Raw genomic sequence first — 18,887 nt, 5'->3', positions numbered from 1 at the left:
ATCTGTCAGGCCTCTGAGCCCAAGCTAAGCCATCATATCCCCAGTGACCTGCATGTATACATCCAGATGACCTGAAGCAACTGAAGATCCACAAAAGTGAAAATAGCCTTAACTGATATTCCACCGTTGTGATTTGTTTCTGCCCCAACCTAACTGATCAATGTACTTTGTAATCTCCCCCACCCTTAAGAAGGCTCTTTAAAATTCTCCCCACCCTTGAGAATGTACTTTGTGAGATCCACCCCCTGCCCCCAAAATATTGCTCTTACCCCACCACCTATCCCAAAACCTATAAGAACTAATGATAATCCACCACCCTTTGCTGACTCTCTTTTTGGACTCAGCCCGCCTGCACCCAGGTGAAATAAACAGCCATGTTGCTCACACAAAGCCTGTTTGGTGGTCTCTTCACACGGACGCATGAAACAATACCGATGTCTTAAAGACCTTTCTCTCTGGGAGGAAAGAGAAGGAGATGGATGAAGAAGCAGAGACAAATTGAGTTGGGGAGAGGAGGGAAGTTGCAGAACCTCCTGCAAATGACGTTTTTCTCAGGTAAGTTGAGGCAAGGTGATCTTGCCGCAAATGGCAGTGCAAGGGCAGGGATAAGCCTCGGGGGAATGGACAGTGTTAGGAGGAGGGTCTGAGAGTGAGCTATTGAAGGCATTGATCAATTATGGGAGCACCCACTGAGCCTGGAGAGCTCGAGAATCTGGCTAGCTCTTGTGATTTTTCTCCAGCAACATAGCCCAGGAGCAGGAGAGTACAGATGGTTGGTGTGGTCTTTCTGGGAGGCTGACTGGCCAGGATGAGAGTGCGTATATCCCAAATGCCGGCTTTTCAGTGGCTGGATGAGAGATCTCTGGGGCCTGGGTTCATCAGGAAAAGGGCAGAGGTATGGGAAGAGAGAAAATAGACTGTCCCCATGTAGATGGGCAATGTATTGTATGAGTGTATTAGTCAGGGTTCTACAGAAAAACAAAACCAACAGGATATATATAGATAGAGATTTATTATAAGGAATTGGCTTTTGTAATTATGGAAGAAGTCTCAAGATCTGCAGTGAGCAATCTGGAGACCCAGGAGAGCCAGTGGTATAAGTTCCAGACTGAAAGCTGACAGGCTTGAGACCCCAAGAAGAGCTGATGTTTCCATTCAAGTCAAAAAGCTGGAAAAGACCTGTGTCCTAGTTTGAAGCAGTTAGGCAAGAGGAGGTCTCTGTTATTCACAGGAGTGTCAGCCTTTTTGTTCTATTCAGGTTCTGAACTGATTGGATGAACCCACTCTTAGGGAAGGCAATCGCTTTACCCAGTCTACTCATTCAAATGTGAATCTCATCTCCAAATACCCTCACAATCCCAGAATAATATTTGACTAAATGTCTGGGCACCCCGTGGCCCAGTCAAGTTGACCCATAGGATTAACCATCACATGTGGGTTCCTGGTTGTCCTGGCAACATGATTGACAGTCCTGCCTGAAAAGACCAGGGCCGTATATGCCAGGGCCATATTAAAGTTAGGACCTGTAGTTTGATGTATCTATCCCATCTCCTCGGTGACCATCTGGCATGAAAGGAGCTCAACTACAGCTTAAACTGTGGGGGGACCACCAGGGAGAGCCCACACTACCACAACTCTGCAGCAAGTGTCAATTGGGACTTACTAAGGCTTCCCTCAGGGGGCAGAGCTGGCCCATGCCCTGTGATGCTGCCACCCCATCCTTCTGCAGATGGCCTGGCATGGGCAGGCTTGTGGGCTGCCTCCCACAGTTTCTCTCTGCCAATGTCAGCTGTTTACAGGAAGCTGAGCACCTTACTTAGGCTTTGTGAGTCTCATTCCTTTTCTATGTGGACTTTAGCACAATTAAGGCCCCTCTGCCTGGAGGCTCTTTCAGACTGGGGTGGTAAGGAACGCTGCCACACAGCTTGAAAGCAATAGCGTCACAGACCTCAAACTTCAGACCTGCTTTCTGCATGGTATATGTTATCAAGGGAACCTGGCCCCACCAACTAGTTGGCCACCCTGTCCGACACCCCTTTTGAGGGAGCCAACCTGACCAGGTGACCTATCACATGTAGCATCTGTCTGTCTCCAGGGCTCCCAAGGGCCAGGATCCCCAAGACCACTGTCATTCTGGCTGACTTGACATGAGATTCCCTTCTCTCAGCTCTCTGATTTCTGACCTCCACATCTTCATTTCTACACCCACCTCTAGCCTTTCCTCCTTTTCCCTTGTTTTGGTAGTTGGTGCTGCTTCTTTCTCTGGCTTGCTAACTTTAGTCCATCCCTAACTCCTTCCCCTTCAGGTTCCTTCCATTCTAACAGCAGCAGGCCTGGCCAACCTCCTTGACATTATGCCAGGGTGGGGCGGAAAACAATGTGAGTTACTGGTGTTAGCTGCCCCTCTTGCCTGAGCTACTTTAGAGGCTGGACCCAGTTTGGCTCAAGAACCGCGACCACATGGTGGGTGCTGATAGTGTGGCCCCAGCTCCTTCTGTGCCTGTCGCATGGATCATATCGTCCACTTTTTCTGGCCTAGAGCTTGATCATTGAGAGGCTTGCTTGGTGAGGGAGCCAAGGAGACTCACCTCCATGGGACTGGATGGGCCCATCCTCTCGTTCCTGGAAGCTGGTGTGTTGCTCTCAGAGAGTGGGATAGTACCTTCCAGGTATATACTAACCTCATTTATCAGTAGAGATTCTTTTGATGCTTGATATCCCCCAGATGGAGGAACTTAATGCTCTTTTTGTTTTTTCCCTACCATAGGTGCACACAATTGTAACAATCATACACCTTGGTTCGCAATATGCTCACTTTTTGGGTCCACTCATGAACCTCTTTGTTTTCATTCATTCATTCTTTTTAAATGATATAATGAACATACATTACTAACTAAACTAAGAACTATAACCCTTGTTCATTTAAAAAATAATGAACAGAACCTACTACCCAAACCAAGGACTAGAACACTAGCAACAGCTTACATTCAGTGGTATGCTAGTAAATGTTTAACAACTAGCCTCTTGGTTCCAGTATTCGCCAATTTCCATGGGTAAATACTCCCACCATAGCTGATTTCAAGCTACCAGTGGTTTAACAATGGGCCCTCAAAAGTCCTAAAAATTTAACAATTGGCTTTTGAGACAATATGAGTTATAACCACCAATATTTCACTGCCTTACTGCCCCACCCTTAGAAATAAGTACTCACCTGAATTTTGTATGTATCATTTGCATAAAGTGATAGTTTTATTTCAAATATATATGTATGACTAAACAATACATTGTTGAATTTTGCTAGTTTTTGAGCTCAATATAAAGCATATCATACTGAAAGTAGTAATCTTTTGAACTTACTGATGTGTATTCATGTTGTTGCATAGAACTGCAGCTCATTCTTCATTTTCACTGATGTATGACAGTATTTTGTATAAGTATACCAAAATTTATTTTCTATTTTATTGTTGGTGGACATGTGGCTTGCTTAAATTTGTTGATATTATGAAAATTGATGCTTTAAACATCCTTTTATGTATGTGTTCTTGGGCACCTGGGAGTCAGTGGTATGGGCTGAATTTTGTCTCCTCAAAATTCTGTGTTGAGTTCTAACCCCCAATATGACTATATCTGAGATAGGGTCTTAGGAGGTAATTAAGGTTAAATGAGGTTGTTAAGAGTGGGGCCCTAATCCAATACGCCTGTGGCCTTATACAAAGAGTCTTTCTCTGTGTCTCATGTGAGGACACAACGAGAAAGTGTCCATGTGCAAGGCAGGAACAGAGCCCTCACCAAACCTGACCATGCTGTTACCTGCTGTCAGACTTCCAACTTCCAGAACTGTGGGAAAATAAACTTCTGTTGTTTAAACCACCCAGTCAGTGATATCTTGTGTCTCATTTCAATGTGTGGGTCTGAACAGACTAAGACAGCTGGGTTGTGAGATATGTGAATATTCATACTTACAAGATAACACAAACTTGTTTTCCAAAGAGGCTGTTCCAATTTACACGTTTTTCTAACAGTATATAAAAGTTCCCATTGATGAATAAACTGTCATGTTTTAGTTTTTCCCTCAACTGGGAAAAATGGATGGATAGTTAATGGTATCTATTTGTGTGTTTAATTTCCATTTTCCTGATTACTAATTAGGTTGAAATCTCTTCATATGTTTAGTGGCCATATATATTTGAATCCTATTTAAAAAATCTCTCTGTATGCTTTACTATTAGGTTGTTTTCTACTAGGTTCTATAAGTTGTTTTCTATTTATTATTTATTTTTGAGAGGGAATTCTTTATTTTTTTTTAAAAGGACTTCAGTACATATTTTTATACTAATCCCTTATCAGTCATAAATGTTACAAATATGTCCTCTAACTTTTCAGCTTTTCCTTTCACATTCCTTAAGGTGTCTTTTGAAGAACAGATCTTAATTTTAATGTAGTTAAATTTATCAATAGTTTATCTTATGGCTAGGACTTTTTTGAGTCTGGTTTAAGAAATTCTTCCTATTTGAATATCAGAGACAGGCATTTTGTCTACATATTTTTGATGTTTTTTAAAGTATTGTTTTAATCCTTCAACCTATGTGGGATTTTTAAATTCTGTTTTTTGGATTGTCCTTCCTTTCCCTATTCATCTACTGTGCCATTAAAGGAGAAATACAATTGTTCACCACATAGTGAGGTTTAGGTCAATGATGGACCACATATAGACAGTGGTCCCACAAGATTATACTAGAGCTGAAAAATTCCTATTTCCCAGTGGTGTTGTAGTCATGGTAACATCGTGATGCAATACATTACTCACATGTTCGTGGTGATGCTAGTGTAAACAAATGTACTGTGCTGTGAGTTGCATAAAAGCATAGCACATCCAGTTAGGTATAGTACATAACACTTGATAATAATAATAAACAACTATGTTTCTAGTTTATGTATTTACTCTACTATACTTTTTATCATTATTTTTTACAGAATATGCCTTTTACTTATATATAATAAATTTAACTGTAAAACAGCCTCAGGCAGGTCCTTCAGGAGGTGTTCCAGAAGATGGGATTGTTATCCAAGGAGATGACAGCTCCATGCACGTTACTGCCCCGAAGACCTTCCAGAGGGAGGTGGAAGGCAGTGATACTGAGGATCCTAACCCTGAGTAGGCCTAGGTTAATGTGTTTGTGTCTTAAACCAAAAAGTTTAAAAAGTTAAAAAAAAATTAAAAATTTAAAAATAGAAAAAAGCTTATTGAATAAGGAGATAAAGAAAATATTTTTGTGTAGTTGTACATCGTGTGTTTTAAGCTAGGTGTTTTTATGAAAGAGTCAAAAAGTTAAAAAAATTATTAAAAAGTTTATAAAGTAAAAAAGTTATAGTAAGCTAAAACCTAATTTATTATTGAAGAAAAAAATAAAAAAAAAATAGTGTGGCCTAAGTGTTTATAAAGTCTACAGTAGCATACAGTAATGTCCCAGGCCTTTACATTCACTTACCACTCACTCACTGACTCACCCAGAGCAACTTCCAGTCCTGCAAGCTTCATTCATGGTAAATGCCCTATACATTTGCACCATTTTAAAAAACTTTTATACCATGTTTTTATTGTACCTTTTCTATGTTTAGGTACACAAATACCATTGTGTTATAATTGCCTGCAGTATTCAGTACAGTAACTTGTCGTACAGGTTTGTAGCGTGGCAGCAATAGGCTATGCCATAAAGTCTAGGTGTGTGGTAGGCTATACCATCTAGGTTTGCGAAAGTACTCTATGATGTTCACACATCAACAAAATTATCTAACAATCAATATCTCAGAATGTATCGCCATCTCTAGTTTTAGAATTAGTTTTGAAACCCGGTAGAGCAGGTCCAATATTATGTTATCTTAATTACTTTAGTTTTAGAATATATCCAGGGCAGCCTCTCCCTTTTGTCTGCCATCTTTTTCTTCAAGTGTTTTGGTTAGGCCGGGCGGTGGCTCACGCCTGTAATCCCAACACTTTCGGAGGCCAAGTGGGGTGGATCACAAGGTCAGGAGATCGAGACCATCCTGGCTAACACAGTGAAACCCCGTCTGTACTAAAAATACAAAAAACTAGCCGGGCGCGGTGGCGGGCGCCTATAGTCCCAGCTACTCAGGAGGCTGAGGCAGGAGAATGGCGTGAACCCGGGAGGAGGAGCTTGCAGTGAGCTGAGATCGTGCCACTGCACTCCAGCCTGGATGACAGAGCGAGACTGTGTCTCAAAAAAAAAAAAAAAAGAGTCTTGGTTATTCTTTACCCTTTGCTCTTTCCTGTACATTTTAGGATAAGTTTGTGAAACCTGATGGATTAGATTGCATTGACGCTAAAGACTTACTGAGCTGAACTGATATTTTTGTGATACTCAGTTTTCTATTCATAAACAAAAGCTATAATTCATCTTTCTTTATCTTTTTATTAATAACTTCCAATTTAATTTTGTTTTTTTTCAGAGAATATATCTATACAATACCTATTTTTAAAAATTAATTGTGTCTTACTTTATAGCCAAGTGTGTTATCAAGTGGTCCAGGTGTACCTTGGAAGAATGTTTATCGTTTAAATTTAGGACACAGAACTCTATAAGTCTGTTATGTAAAGCTTGCTAATTCTGATCTTTAGCCTATATATAATTGATCTTTTTTATTTGTTTGACCTAGCAACAATTGAGAGAGGAAGGTTAGTATCTTCTCAATGTAATGATGGAGTTATTAGTTTCTCTCTGTAACTTTGTCATTTTTTTTTTTTTTTTTTTTACCACATATTGAGTACTTTGAATCGAATTAGGTTATTATATGCTTAGAATTGTTAAAATTTTCTAGTGAATTGGACCTTTACCATTACGTATTGATTGTCTTCAACCCTAATGATGCTTTTGCCTTTTTTTTTTTGAGAGGGAGTCTTGCTTCGTCACCCAGGCTGGAGTGCAGTGGCACGATATCGGCTCACTGCAACGTCTGCCTCTCGGATTCAAGCAATTCTCCTGCCTCAGCCTCCCGAGTAGCTGGGATTACAGGCGCGTGCCACCACGCCTGGCTAATTTTTTGTCTTTTTAGTAGAGATGGGGTTTCACCGTGTTAGCCAGGATGGTCTCGATCTCCTGACCTCGTGATCTGCCCCGCCTCGGCCTCCCAAAATGCTGGGATTACAGGCATGAGCCATTGCGCCCGGCCGATACTTTTGTCTTAAAGTCTATTTTGCTGAAATTAATATAGCTACATCATAGTCACATGTAGTAGTGTGTACCTGTAGACCCAGCTACTCAGAGGCTGAGGTGGAAGGAGGGCTTGAGCCTAGGTGTTTGAGGCTGCAGTGAGCTATGATTGCACCACTGCACTCCAGCCTGGGCAACAGGGTTAGCCTGTCTTGAAAAATAAATAAAAATAGACTGGTTATATTTCAGGACTATACTTTCTTCCTAAAATGTGAATTTCCTCTTTTGTCTGCTTCTAAAGTGGGATAAATGATCTGTTTCTTTGTTTGTTATCCTTACTAAACTCTACATCTTTTCAGGCAAGGATCACGTTGTTTTCATATTTGACCTTCTAGTACCTACCTCATAGTTTATTTATTTAAAAATAAATAAATAAAAAAATATATAGCTACACTAGATTCCCTTTGATTAGAATTTCCTCACATATATTTTCCTCATTTTTTTGCTTTCAACCATTCCATATCTTTATGCTTGAGGTGTAACTCTTATAAACACATATAACTAAATATTTAAACTATTTGATCTGTTTCTCTCTTTGCTTTGGCAAGTCTAGTCCATTTGCATTTTCTATGTTGAGTATTTGGACTAATTTCTTACATTTATTATTATTATTATTTTTTGAGACAGAATCTCGATCTGTAGCCCAGGCTGGAGTGTAGTGGCGTGATCTCGGCTCACTGCAAGCTCTGCCTCCCGGGTTCACGCTATTCTCCTGGCTCAGCCTCCCGAGTAGCTGGGACTACAGGCGCCCACCACCACACCCAGGTAATTTTTTTTTTTTTTAGTAGAGACGGGGTTTAACTGTGTTAGCCAGGATGGTCTCGATCTCCTGACCTCGTGATCTGCCCATCTTGGCCTCCCAAAGTGCTAGGATTACAGGTGTGAGCCACCGCGCCTGGCCAGAAAAACTCACTTATTTAATTTTTGATTTTTATTTGGTTCACTTTTCTGTGTTCTCTCTTATTTTTTATTTTTGTATTTTTAGTAGAGACATGGTTTCACCATGTTGTCCAGGCTGGTCTTGAACTCCCGACCTCAAGTGATCCACCCAACTTGGCCTCCCAAAATGCTGGGATTACAGATGTGAGCCACTGTGCCTAGCCTCTGTGTTGTCTTCATTCCTTATATTTGGCCTTTAAATGGGGTTATTGGTTCATTGCATTTTCTTATTCTTCCTGTTTACTACTTAGGAAGCACGTATTCCAATTTTAGTGTTTTAATTATAGCTCTTGACTGTATCACGCATTTTTTCATATTTGTTAATTGTTTATTTGTCAGAACAAACTATTCATTTGCCCACATATTCATGTTTCACAGTTCACGAACATAGGCTAGTGACAAACTCCCATGGAACACAATCCACAGAAATTCTTTACATTCCAATATCACTTTGCATTCTGAAAGATACCAGCCTTTTTCATCTCTTCAAAATCGTTCGTAGAATTACAATTTCTGCAGAAATCTGTATATGCCTTATTTCATCGTTTAGCCACAACAAACTTATAGATAGTTGCAACTCCTAGGACACAACAAATGCTGCAACAATATGAAATGGCAGATGCTTGGCCAAAAGGCCAAAAACCTTGAGGTTTCATCAAGGCACTGGAAGCTATGATAGTCACGGTGTTGCATCATCCTCTACAAGTTCTTTCCAGACGATAGAGAAATAGGCATTGCTATTGCACCAGCTGCATGCAGGTGCAGAAGTTATTATGCATTTTTAATGCATTACCTCTGTTTAAAGGACTGCACCAATGATGTTACAAGGGCTTTAACATGCTTTCACTTTGGTATTTCCCATTCTGATTTATACACTGTTGTTCATTATTTCCCCTGGGTGGAGGAACTAGCCACATGATGTAAACACTATTACTATTCTTTTTATAAGGCTAACACCCAGTATGTTTCAATCTGCTTACATGTTTACCACTTTGTCTGTACACTGTTTCTTCTTGTCTTTCTAGGACAAGACTTTATTCTAAGACTTTTTTTTTTCTTTTTTTTGAGATGGAGTCTCACCCTGTCACTAGGCTGGAGTGGAGTGGTGTGATCTCGGCTCACTGCAACCTCAGTCTTCTGGGTTCAAGCCATTCTCATGCCTCAGCCTCCTGAGTAGCTGGGACTGCAGGTGCACACCACCATGCTCAGCTAATTTGTTTTTTAAAATTGTTTTAGTAGAGACGGGGTTTCACCATGTTGACCAGGATAGTCTCAATCTCCTGACCTCATGATCTGCCCACCTCAGCCTCCCAAAGTGCTGGGATTACAGGTGTGAGCCACCACGTACGGCCTGTTCTAAGACTTTCTTCTGAAATGTTTTCACCTACTTGAAGTACAGCTTTTTGTATTTTCTTTAGAGCAGCTCCCTTGGTAGTCCACATTTTTAAAAACTGTGAATGTGGTTTGCTTTCATTCATTCATTCAGTTCTGTTTTTTTTTAAGGACAAGTTTTCGCTGTATTGTCTGGGCTCAAGGGAACCTTCCACCCCAGCCTCCTGAGTAGCTGGAATTGCAGGCACATGCCAACGTGCCTGGCTTGATTTCATTTTTGAAAAATAGTTTTCCTGGATGTACAATTCTAAATTAGCAGTTGTAATATCTTAGTACTTTCAAAACATTCTGCCATCTCTGGCTTCTTTTTTGCCTTGTTGTTTCTTGGTGGTCCTTTCTTTCTGGATGCTTCAAGATCTCTTGGTCTTTAGAGTCTGCAGTTCCATTGTGATGTATTTTAAGGTGGCTTTCTTTCTATGTATTCTGCTTGGGATAAATTGTTCTTTCTGGATCTGTAGGTTTGTGGGTTTTTTTTTTTTTTTTTTTTTTTGTGAGACAGAGTTTCTGTTGCCCAGGCTGGAGTACAGTGGTACGATCTTGGCTCACTGCAACCTCCGCCCCCTGGATTCAAGCTAGTCTCCCACCTCAGTCTCCCGAGTAGCTGGGATTACAGACATGCGCCACCATGCCTGGCTAATTTTTGTACTTTTAGTAGAGACAGGGTTTAGCCATGTTGGCCAAGCTGGTCTCGAACTTCTGACCTCGGGTGATCCACCCACCTTGACCTCCCAGAGTGCTGGGATTACAGGCATCAGCCATTGCACCCGGCGCATTTGCTCTTAATATTGCCTATCCTGACCTTATTCTCCGTGTCTTTTAAGCTTTCATATTTTCAATCTCCTATCCGTTTATGCTGCTGTCTGGATAAATTCTTTGGCCACAGCTTCAGCTCTCTAATTCTGACTTCAGCTGCTATCTATTCTGTATATTGAATTTTAGATTTCAGTAATTATATTCTTCATCTGTAGAAGTTCTATTTTATGTTTTTTGTTTTTATATAAAAGGATTTTTTAAAAAAAATCTTTCTATTTTTTCTTGTTTCTTATAAGCTTATTTTTGTAATTACATCCTTAAATTTTAAAAACATTTTCATGTAACATCTATAATTCTTAGTGGTCTGAATCTGTGTCTCTTCTTTCTTTTTTTTTTTTTTGAGACAGGGTTTCACTCTTGCCCAGGCTGGAGTGCAGTGGCATGATCTCAGCTCACTAGCCTGGACCTCCCAGGCTCAAGTGATCTTCTCACCTCAGCCTCCCGAGTAGCTGACACTACAGGCATGTGTCATCACGCCTGGCTAATTTTTGTAGAGATGAGGCTTCACCATGTTGCCCAGGCTGGTCTTGAACTCCTGAGCTTAAGCAATCCACCTGCTTTGGCCTCCCAAAGTGCTGGGATTACAGGCATGAGCCACCTTGCCTGGCCTGAATCTATGTTTCTTGTTTTTATGTATTTTTACTCAGATTTTCAAGGCTATGAGTTCATTGCTTGGTTTATGAGCGGTAGTTGTTGAGGCCTAAATTGGGGAGGCTTTCCCCCAGAGACAGTTTGCTTCTCTTTCTTCTCTTGGATGGAGTCACTTTAGACTTTTTAGAAGACTTTGACTAAGAAAGGGTGGTCATGTAGCTTTACCACCTCTCTGCAGTTCTGAAGTTCTGATACTCACATCAGTGTTACTAGAGAACTCTGGCCTCAGGCACACCTCTTCTCTCCCTTCTTCCCTCCCTGCAAAGCTGGCTGCCTGCTACCCGTTTTTCAGCCCCCAGGTGCCCCCTCTGCAGGCTCAGCTCCTGGCCACCTCACCCTGGCAATGACATTCCTTCCCAGGCTCCTTTGTGGTCCCTCCCTGATTCCTATCCGTAAAGAGGTGTGTCTCCTCCCTACTGGCCTTGGACATTCCGGGACTAGCTCACAATGATCTGTTTGGTTGCTGGAGTAAGTGGTCCTTGCAGACTTCTCTTAGGTTTGTAAGATTAACAGTTTAGTTATCAGAGCTCATTCTTTTTTAAATTAATCAACATTACTGAGGTATAATTTATAATACAACAAACTGCCTCCATTTAAAGTGTATAGTTCAGCCCGGGTGTGGTGGTTTACGCCTGTAATCCCAGCACTTTGGGAGGCCAAGGCAGGCAGATTACCTGAGGTCAGGAATTTGAGACCAGCCTGGCCAACATGGTGAAACCCTGTCTCTACTAAAAATACAAAAATTTAGTCGGGTGTGGTGGCACATGCCTATAATCCTAGCTACTTGGGAGGCTGAGGCAGGAGAATCACTTCAACCTGGGAGGTGAAGGTTGCAGTGAGCCGAGATTGTGCCATTGCACTCCAACTTGGGTGACAGAGTGAGACTCTGTCTCAAAAAAAAAAAAAAAAAAGGAAAAAAAGTGTATGTTTAGTGAGTTTTGAGAAAGTCTTGGCCTATATATCCACCACCACAGTCAAGACGTGGAACATTTCCTCACTTCAAAAGTGCCATGGGCCCTTTTTTAGTACTCCATGTCATATCTGGCCATGGGCAACCACTGCTCTGCATTATGACAGACTAGTTTTCGTATCGTAGAATTTCATATAAATGGAATAACAAAATCTGAATTCTTTTTTTTTTTTTTTTACAACCAGTGGCTAAGAAACAACTTGAATTCTTTGTGTCTGCTCCTTTCACACAGTACAATTGTAAAATTTATCAATGCATTGTGTCTATCAATTGTTCATTGCTGAGTAATATTTTATTGTATGAATGTACTATAACTTGTTTATCCAGTCACTTGTTGATGGATACTTGATTTGTTTCGGATTTTTGACTATTGTGAATAATGTTCTTTGGAACATTTGTGTAGAAGTCTTTGTGAAGACATGTTTTCTTTCTTCTGAGGTAAATACCTAGGAGTGGAATGGCTAAGTCATAGGATAGGGAGTGCTTAACTTTGCAAGAAACTGTCAGATCAATTAGCTCAGTGTGATGGTGCATGCCTGTAGTTTCAGCTACTTGGGAAGCTGAAGCAGGAATATGGCTTGAGCCCAGGAGCTGGAAGCTGCAGTGAGCTATGATTGCACCACTGCACTCCACCCCGGGCAACAGAACAAGACTCTGTCTTTAAAATAATAATAATAATAATAAACTGGTTGTCATATTTTTACATTCTCACCAAAAGTGAATGAGAGTTCTGTATAGAACTCATTCTTGAGATTGAAAGGCATCTGAACATGCCACACCAAAATATGCCACTTAAGCATGCTGATTACTTTGATCTGAAGGGAACTGAAAAACAGCAGATTCAGAAGGGGTTGTCTGCTCTTCCCATTTCTACCTAAAAGCAGGGCATAAATTTCCCATGAGAAAGGTTTTCCTAGGAAGTAGAGAACATTCTTATCACTGGAGATGGGAAGTCAATGCTGAGATATGTTTGCCAAGCAATCCTTCCTGAAGTAACCCTTGTTATTCATTAGTTTTCCCCATATACTCGCTAGTTACTTTCCCACAACTTGCTACCCCTAGAATTCCATACATTTTCCTTTGCCTTGTCACTTCTCCAAACATTTACAGCCCTTGGTTAAAATGGTATATTAGCCTTTGGGTCTAACCACTTCTTTGGAGTTTTCACTTCTTGTCTGTGAAGTCCTTGATGCTATGTAAAATTGTTAATATCAAAGAAAATTTGTATGATTTCTCCTGTTAATCTGTTTTTTGTCAATTTGATTTGTAGGTCTTAGTTAAAGAACCTAAGAGGGTAGAGGAGAAGTTTTCCTTTCCCTACAAGGTAAAAAAATAAAAAAAGTTTAGAGAATGATGGCTTTTGCCATGATTGCCACAAGGAGAATGCTGGGCTGGAGAGATGATACGGTGTCTGGAATCACAGTGCTGTATAGTATTCCTTTATCTCTCTCTCCTGCTGGGCCAACCCCCAAGATTTAATTACCACGGGGCTTCTTGCTCATGTGTACTGTGCACTTGGATGCAATAAACCATTCACTTACAACCTTACATCACAATGGGGCTCTGATGGATCCTGGCCAACACTTCCTAATCTCTGCTTTCTATCCCTGGGGAAACTGACTTCTTTTCCTCCAACTTCAATTCCATTTCTCATTTATGGATGTTGCCTTTCATGTCAGAATCTTGCTCTAACTTCCAACCTCTCTGACCAGATTTCATGCTCCTCTTCCTCTATTTGGCTTCTTTGGGTAATCCCTCACTGGTTTTATCTCACCATAGGCCCTTTTACTGCAGTGCAGGCTGCACCCTCATCAAATTTCCCTCAGTCCTGTGATCAAGCCCTAGGAAAGCAGTCCCAAGCAGGCCACAGCACCACCCTCCAGCCTGAACACTGAGATGGATCTGAGGGCCGAGGCCTTATCTTTCACCCCAGGGACTTAGGAACATGCTATAGAAAGCAGCCATCAGAACTGTCCAGATGACCACTGTAATTTTTTTATGTGCTTTGCTAGCCTGCCTGTTCTCCTTACTGCCATCTTGCTAGCACTGGCTATGCCACTGGGGGAGTTTGAAGGCCTCCTTCTTCTTGAAGGTGTGAAAGGAAAATAAAGGTATTAGAAAACTGCATTCAAGAACACCTGTCAGAGTCCTATAGCTGATTATAAAAAACATCTTTTGAAAAGGATAAAAGTAAAACAACTGTGGATGACAAGTCTTAGAACAGTCATAAAGACACAATTGACAAGGAAATTTGGTTGCTTTGGTGGCATACAACAATTTTACATAATAGTCATAATTGCTACTGATAACGTATGCTAAGACATATCAGAATCACAGGAATTTCATACAATTCAGGAACACATACTAATAACATGTTTATATAAATATATTTCTAATAACTTTGGAGACGCTAGAATAGAGGGAAAACTTCCAAGACTCCCATGGAGAGCTTAAATGTTCATGAGTATCAAACAGAATAGGAGTTAACTCCATGGACTGAACTAATAGAAGACTAAAATAATCCTTTTATGACATTTTGTTTAAAACGTTGCTGATTCTTTGTTTTTCAGCACCAAGAAACTTTTCTTTTGCACTTTTTACAGCTTTTAACAATTGAGTAAACTCCTATAAACAAAATTTGGACATATTTTTCTCTACCTGATTTCTCAAAAATTTGGAAACTACTTGTGAATATTTTTAACTTATGGCAATATAGTCATTTGCATAAGTGCAATAAGAATCTGTTTTCTTTTGTAACAGGACAAAATTGGAGACACAGGTTATTTTACCAAGGTTCTGACTGGAATGGTATGTTTTCAGATACAGATGCCTTTAAGGAATCAAAGTTGACTTACAGAGCCAATGAGAGCCCCTTGGGAAACTGGCCCCATACCTTGTCTACACAGCCCCTGTATAGGTTCATAACCTTTTGAAACCACCTTTGCAAAAGTTGTATCAGTGAGAAAAGTATAACGGTAAGCTAAGCTAACCCAACCCCCATCTTACCTTTCCCTTAATTATTCCTGGGCTATTGGGCCAAGCTAACTTTGGAAGACATTTAGGCTATAGTTAAATGGTAATAGGCCTTGCCCCAAACTCAACTGCTTTTGTAACACTAATGAGATGCGGTCAGGCTGGGAGAAGGAGAGGAACCTAAGTCCTGCTAAGGTGCAGACATAAATGATTGTTAGCCATTATTCTGGAAGTTATAAGATATGCTACTTCTCCAGTTACTGCTGCAGATAACACCATTATTGTAGATTGGCCTTTTGAGATACGTTTCCAGATTTTTTTGCATGTCTGATAACCATGGCTCCACCTGGACCAACAAACTCACTCCTGTGGCTGCACCCAGAAGCAATTTGGTGGGCAGGAGGACAGCTTTGACCTCTTGTGATTTTGTCTCCACCCCAACAAATCAGCAGCAAGTACCTGTTACCTGGCCACACCCACCCCTTCTCCAAAACTGCTTTTGAAAAACCTGTAACCTTACAAGCTTTGAATGAGATGATTTGAGTACAAACTTCATCTCCCACCTGGTGTGGCTGGCCTTGTGTCTGTTAAACTCTTTTTTTTTACTACAGTGCCATGGTCTTTCTTTATACAGTGGGCAGGAAGAACCCCTCAGGCAGTTATACTGTGGTAAGCAAAGAATATCACTTTCTGATAGTCCCAGGAGCCCCAAGTTTTCTTGGGAACTCAAGGTGAGGAATTCACTCAATTAATACAGGTATTTGCAGGCAGAGGCTAGACTTAAGGCATTAAAGTCGAATCTGATATTCCTTATGGAATAAAGTTCCAGCAATGCCAATTAAAAAAAGAGGAGCCCATATGGCAAATAATTAGTCTTTCTGGCTTTATGAAAATACCCCAGCCGAGTGTGATAAGATTAAAACTTATTTTGCAAATGAATTTGTCTTATGACTTTTCTTTAGTGAAAATAGGACTGGAGAGAGAAAAATTATGTTTCAAAATAAACTATAGTACACCTGTTAGAGTCTAGTCTTGCCTAACTTTTTTTGATTTTTATTATTTTCTACAGTTTGGACTGAATTTTAAAATTTTCCTGGCTACAAGTCTCCAAAACAATGTTTTCAATATTTTTTCTCCTTTTTTTTCCCTTGCCCCCCATCTTTCCTGATTTGAAATCACTAAAAATTAAGCCGTGCTTTCTTAGAGCTCTGTGAACAACTTCAGAAGAAAATAATGGCAGCCTATTTATATACCTAAACCACTTTCATACCTGCCTACTGATGTATGGCCTTCAGAGTAATATGGCCTATATCAATTTTTGAGGATTGTTCTTCACTGTTTGTTTGTTGTTGTTTTTCTTCCTTCCTCCCCCTATTTTCTCTTTGTAGGATGTGTGACTTTACAACCTGCTTGTTTCACATATCCATGTGAAGAGATCACCAAACAGGCTTTGTGTGAGCAACATGGCTGTTTATTTCACCTGGGTGCAGGCGGGCATGAGCCCGAAAAAGGAGGCAGCAAAGGGTGGTGGGATTGTCATTGGTTCTTATAGGTTTTGGGATAGGTGGTGAAGTTAAGAGCAATGTTTTGGGGGCAGGGGGTGGATCACACAAAGTACATTCTCAAGGGTGGGGAGAATTTTAAAGAACCTTCTTAAGGGTGGGGGAGATTACAAAGTTCATTGATCAGTTAGGGCAGGGCAGAGACAAATCACAATGGTGGAATGTCATCAGTTAAGGCTATTTTCACTTTTGTGGATCTTCAGTTGCTTCAGGCCATCTGAATGTACACATGCAGGTCACTGGGGATATGATGGCTTAGCTTGGGCTCAGAGGCCTGACATTCCTGTCTTCTTATATTAATAAGAAAAATAAAACAAAATAGTGGTAAAGTGTTGGGGCAGCAAAAATTTTTGGGGGTGGTGTGGAGAGATAATGGGCAATGTTTCTCAGGGCTGCTTCGAGTGGGATTAGGGATGGCGTGGGAATCTAGAGTGGGAGAGATTCAGTTGAAGAAAGATTTGGGTGATATTGTGGGGTTGTTAGAAGGAGGATTTTTCATATAGAATTATTGGTGATGGCCTGGATGCAGTTTTGTATGAATTGAGAAACTAAATGAAAGACACAAGGTCTGAATAAGAGAAGGAGAAAAACAGGTATTAAAGGACTAAGAATTGGGAGTACCCAGGACATCCAATTACAGAGTGTCAAAGGGGGTTCAGTGTAATTATTTACTTGGTTGGTGAGTTTTTGGGCTCTATCCTTGAGTTTTTTTTTATGTTGTCGTATACCTGGACAGATTGATTTAGGTAAAAACAACATTCTTCGTTTAAAAATAAACAGATTCTTCCCCCCCTGTTTTTTCTTTTTCTTTTTTTAAATTTTTTTTTTTTTTAAAGCAGAGAGTAAGTCAGGGCCTCCTTGAATTTGGAGGAAAGAGAAATGCAAAGCCAGCAGTTGTTTGTTAAAGAAGGATTAGAAATGGCTAGGAGAGAGTGAGTGAGATTGATAGTGTGGTGGAGATAGCTGGGGAGAGGTAGAGGGAACGAGAATAAGAGTAAATATAAAAGTAAATAATAGGACTTCATCAGGGTGGAAGTATCGGAGTGTACTTTGTCACTGAAGATCTTCTATCCACTTAAAGAGAGACTTAAGGGTGGCAGTTTGAGGTAAAACCAGGAGCCACTAAATACCAAGAGCCTGAGAAACTGCTTGGGTGATTTGACTAATAAAGGCTGGTCCATTATCAGACTGTATAGGGGTGGGAAGACCAAACTGAGGAATTGTGTCTGATGGAAGGGAAGAAATGACCGCGGTGGCCTTTTCAGACCCTGTGGGAAATGTCTCTACCCTTCCGGTGAAAGTGTCTACCCAGACATGTTTCCTGACTGAGGCATGTAAATAAAGTCAATTTGCCAGCCCTGGGCAGGGTCAAATCTCTGAGCTTGATGTGTAGGAAAGGGAGGGGGCCTGAACAATCCCTGAGGAGTAGTAGAATAGCAGATGGAACACCGAGAAGTGATTTCCTTAAGGATAGATTTCCACAATGGGAAGGAAATGAGAGGTTCTAAGAGGTGGGCTAGCAGCTTGTAACCTACATGAAAGAGCTTATGAAATGACAATAGAATAGAATGGGCCTGTGAGGCTGGAAGGAGATATTTTCCTTGGTCCAAGAACCATTTGCCTTGTGTGGGAAGAGATTGATAGGTGGACGTTTCAGTGGAAGAGTAAGCGGGAGTGACCGATGAGAAGGAGAAAAACTGACCGTGAGGGATAGAAGTTGGAACGCTAGCTGCTTCTCTAGCTACCTTATCAGCATAAGCATTGTCCTGACCAATGGGATCTGATGCCTTTCGATGGCCCTTGCAGTGAATGATTCCAGCTTCCTTTGGAAGTAAAGCGGCTTTGAGAACAGTTTTTATTAAAGAGGCATTAATGATGGAGGACCCTTGTGTGGTGAGGAAACCTTTCAGCTCATAAAACAGCATGGTGGTACAGGATATGGGGTCAGTATAAATATTGACACATAGTCCCTTTACAAGAGTGAGGGCCTGAATTAAGGCAATGAGTTCAGCTTGCTGAGAGGTAGCAGAGGGAGGCAGAGCAGTAGCCTCAATGATAGATGTGGAAGACACTATAGCATAGCCTGCCTTTGCTGGTGTGTGGTGATTAGGCCTGGTGGAACTGCCATCAATAAACCAAGTGTGAAAAGGGTGAGGAACAGGAAAGAAGGAAATATGGGGAAATAGAGTGAATGTCAGGTAAATCAGAGAGATACAGTCATGGGGGTCAGGTGTGGTATCCGGAATAATGTGGGAGGCCGGATTGAAGTCCGGGCCAGGAACAATGGTAATTGTGGGAGACTCAACAAAGAGTGAGTATAGCCGAAGGAGCTGGGGAGCAGAAAGTATATGTGACAGG

At 40.9% G+C, this 18,887-nt stretch overlaps 1 protein-coding gene across 1 annotated transcript in view; it reads left to right on the top strand.

The window, feature by feature from the left end:
- The first annotated feature begins 350 nt into the window (after positions 1–350).
- The window catches only part of NLRP10 (NLR family pyrin domain containing 10), a 28,018-nt gene continuing 9,481 nt past the window's right edge, over positions 351–18,887 (top strand). The window contains exon 1 of the mRNA XM_031653302.1: positions 351–555. The gene's annotated coding sequence lies outside the window, so the exon portion shown is untranslated. The remainder of the gene's footprint in view (positions 556–18,887) is intronic.

Source organism: Papio anubis, chromosome 12 (genome assembly GCF_008728515.1).
Source record: "Papio anubis isolate 15944 chromosome 12, Panubis1.0, whole genome shotgun sequence".
Taxonomy (NCBI): Eukaryota; Metazoa; Chordata; class Mammalia; order Primates; family Cercopithecidae; genus Papio; species Papio anubis.
This window is presented reverse-complemented; position numbering and strand designations above follow the sequence as displayed.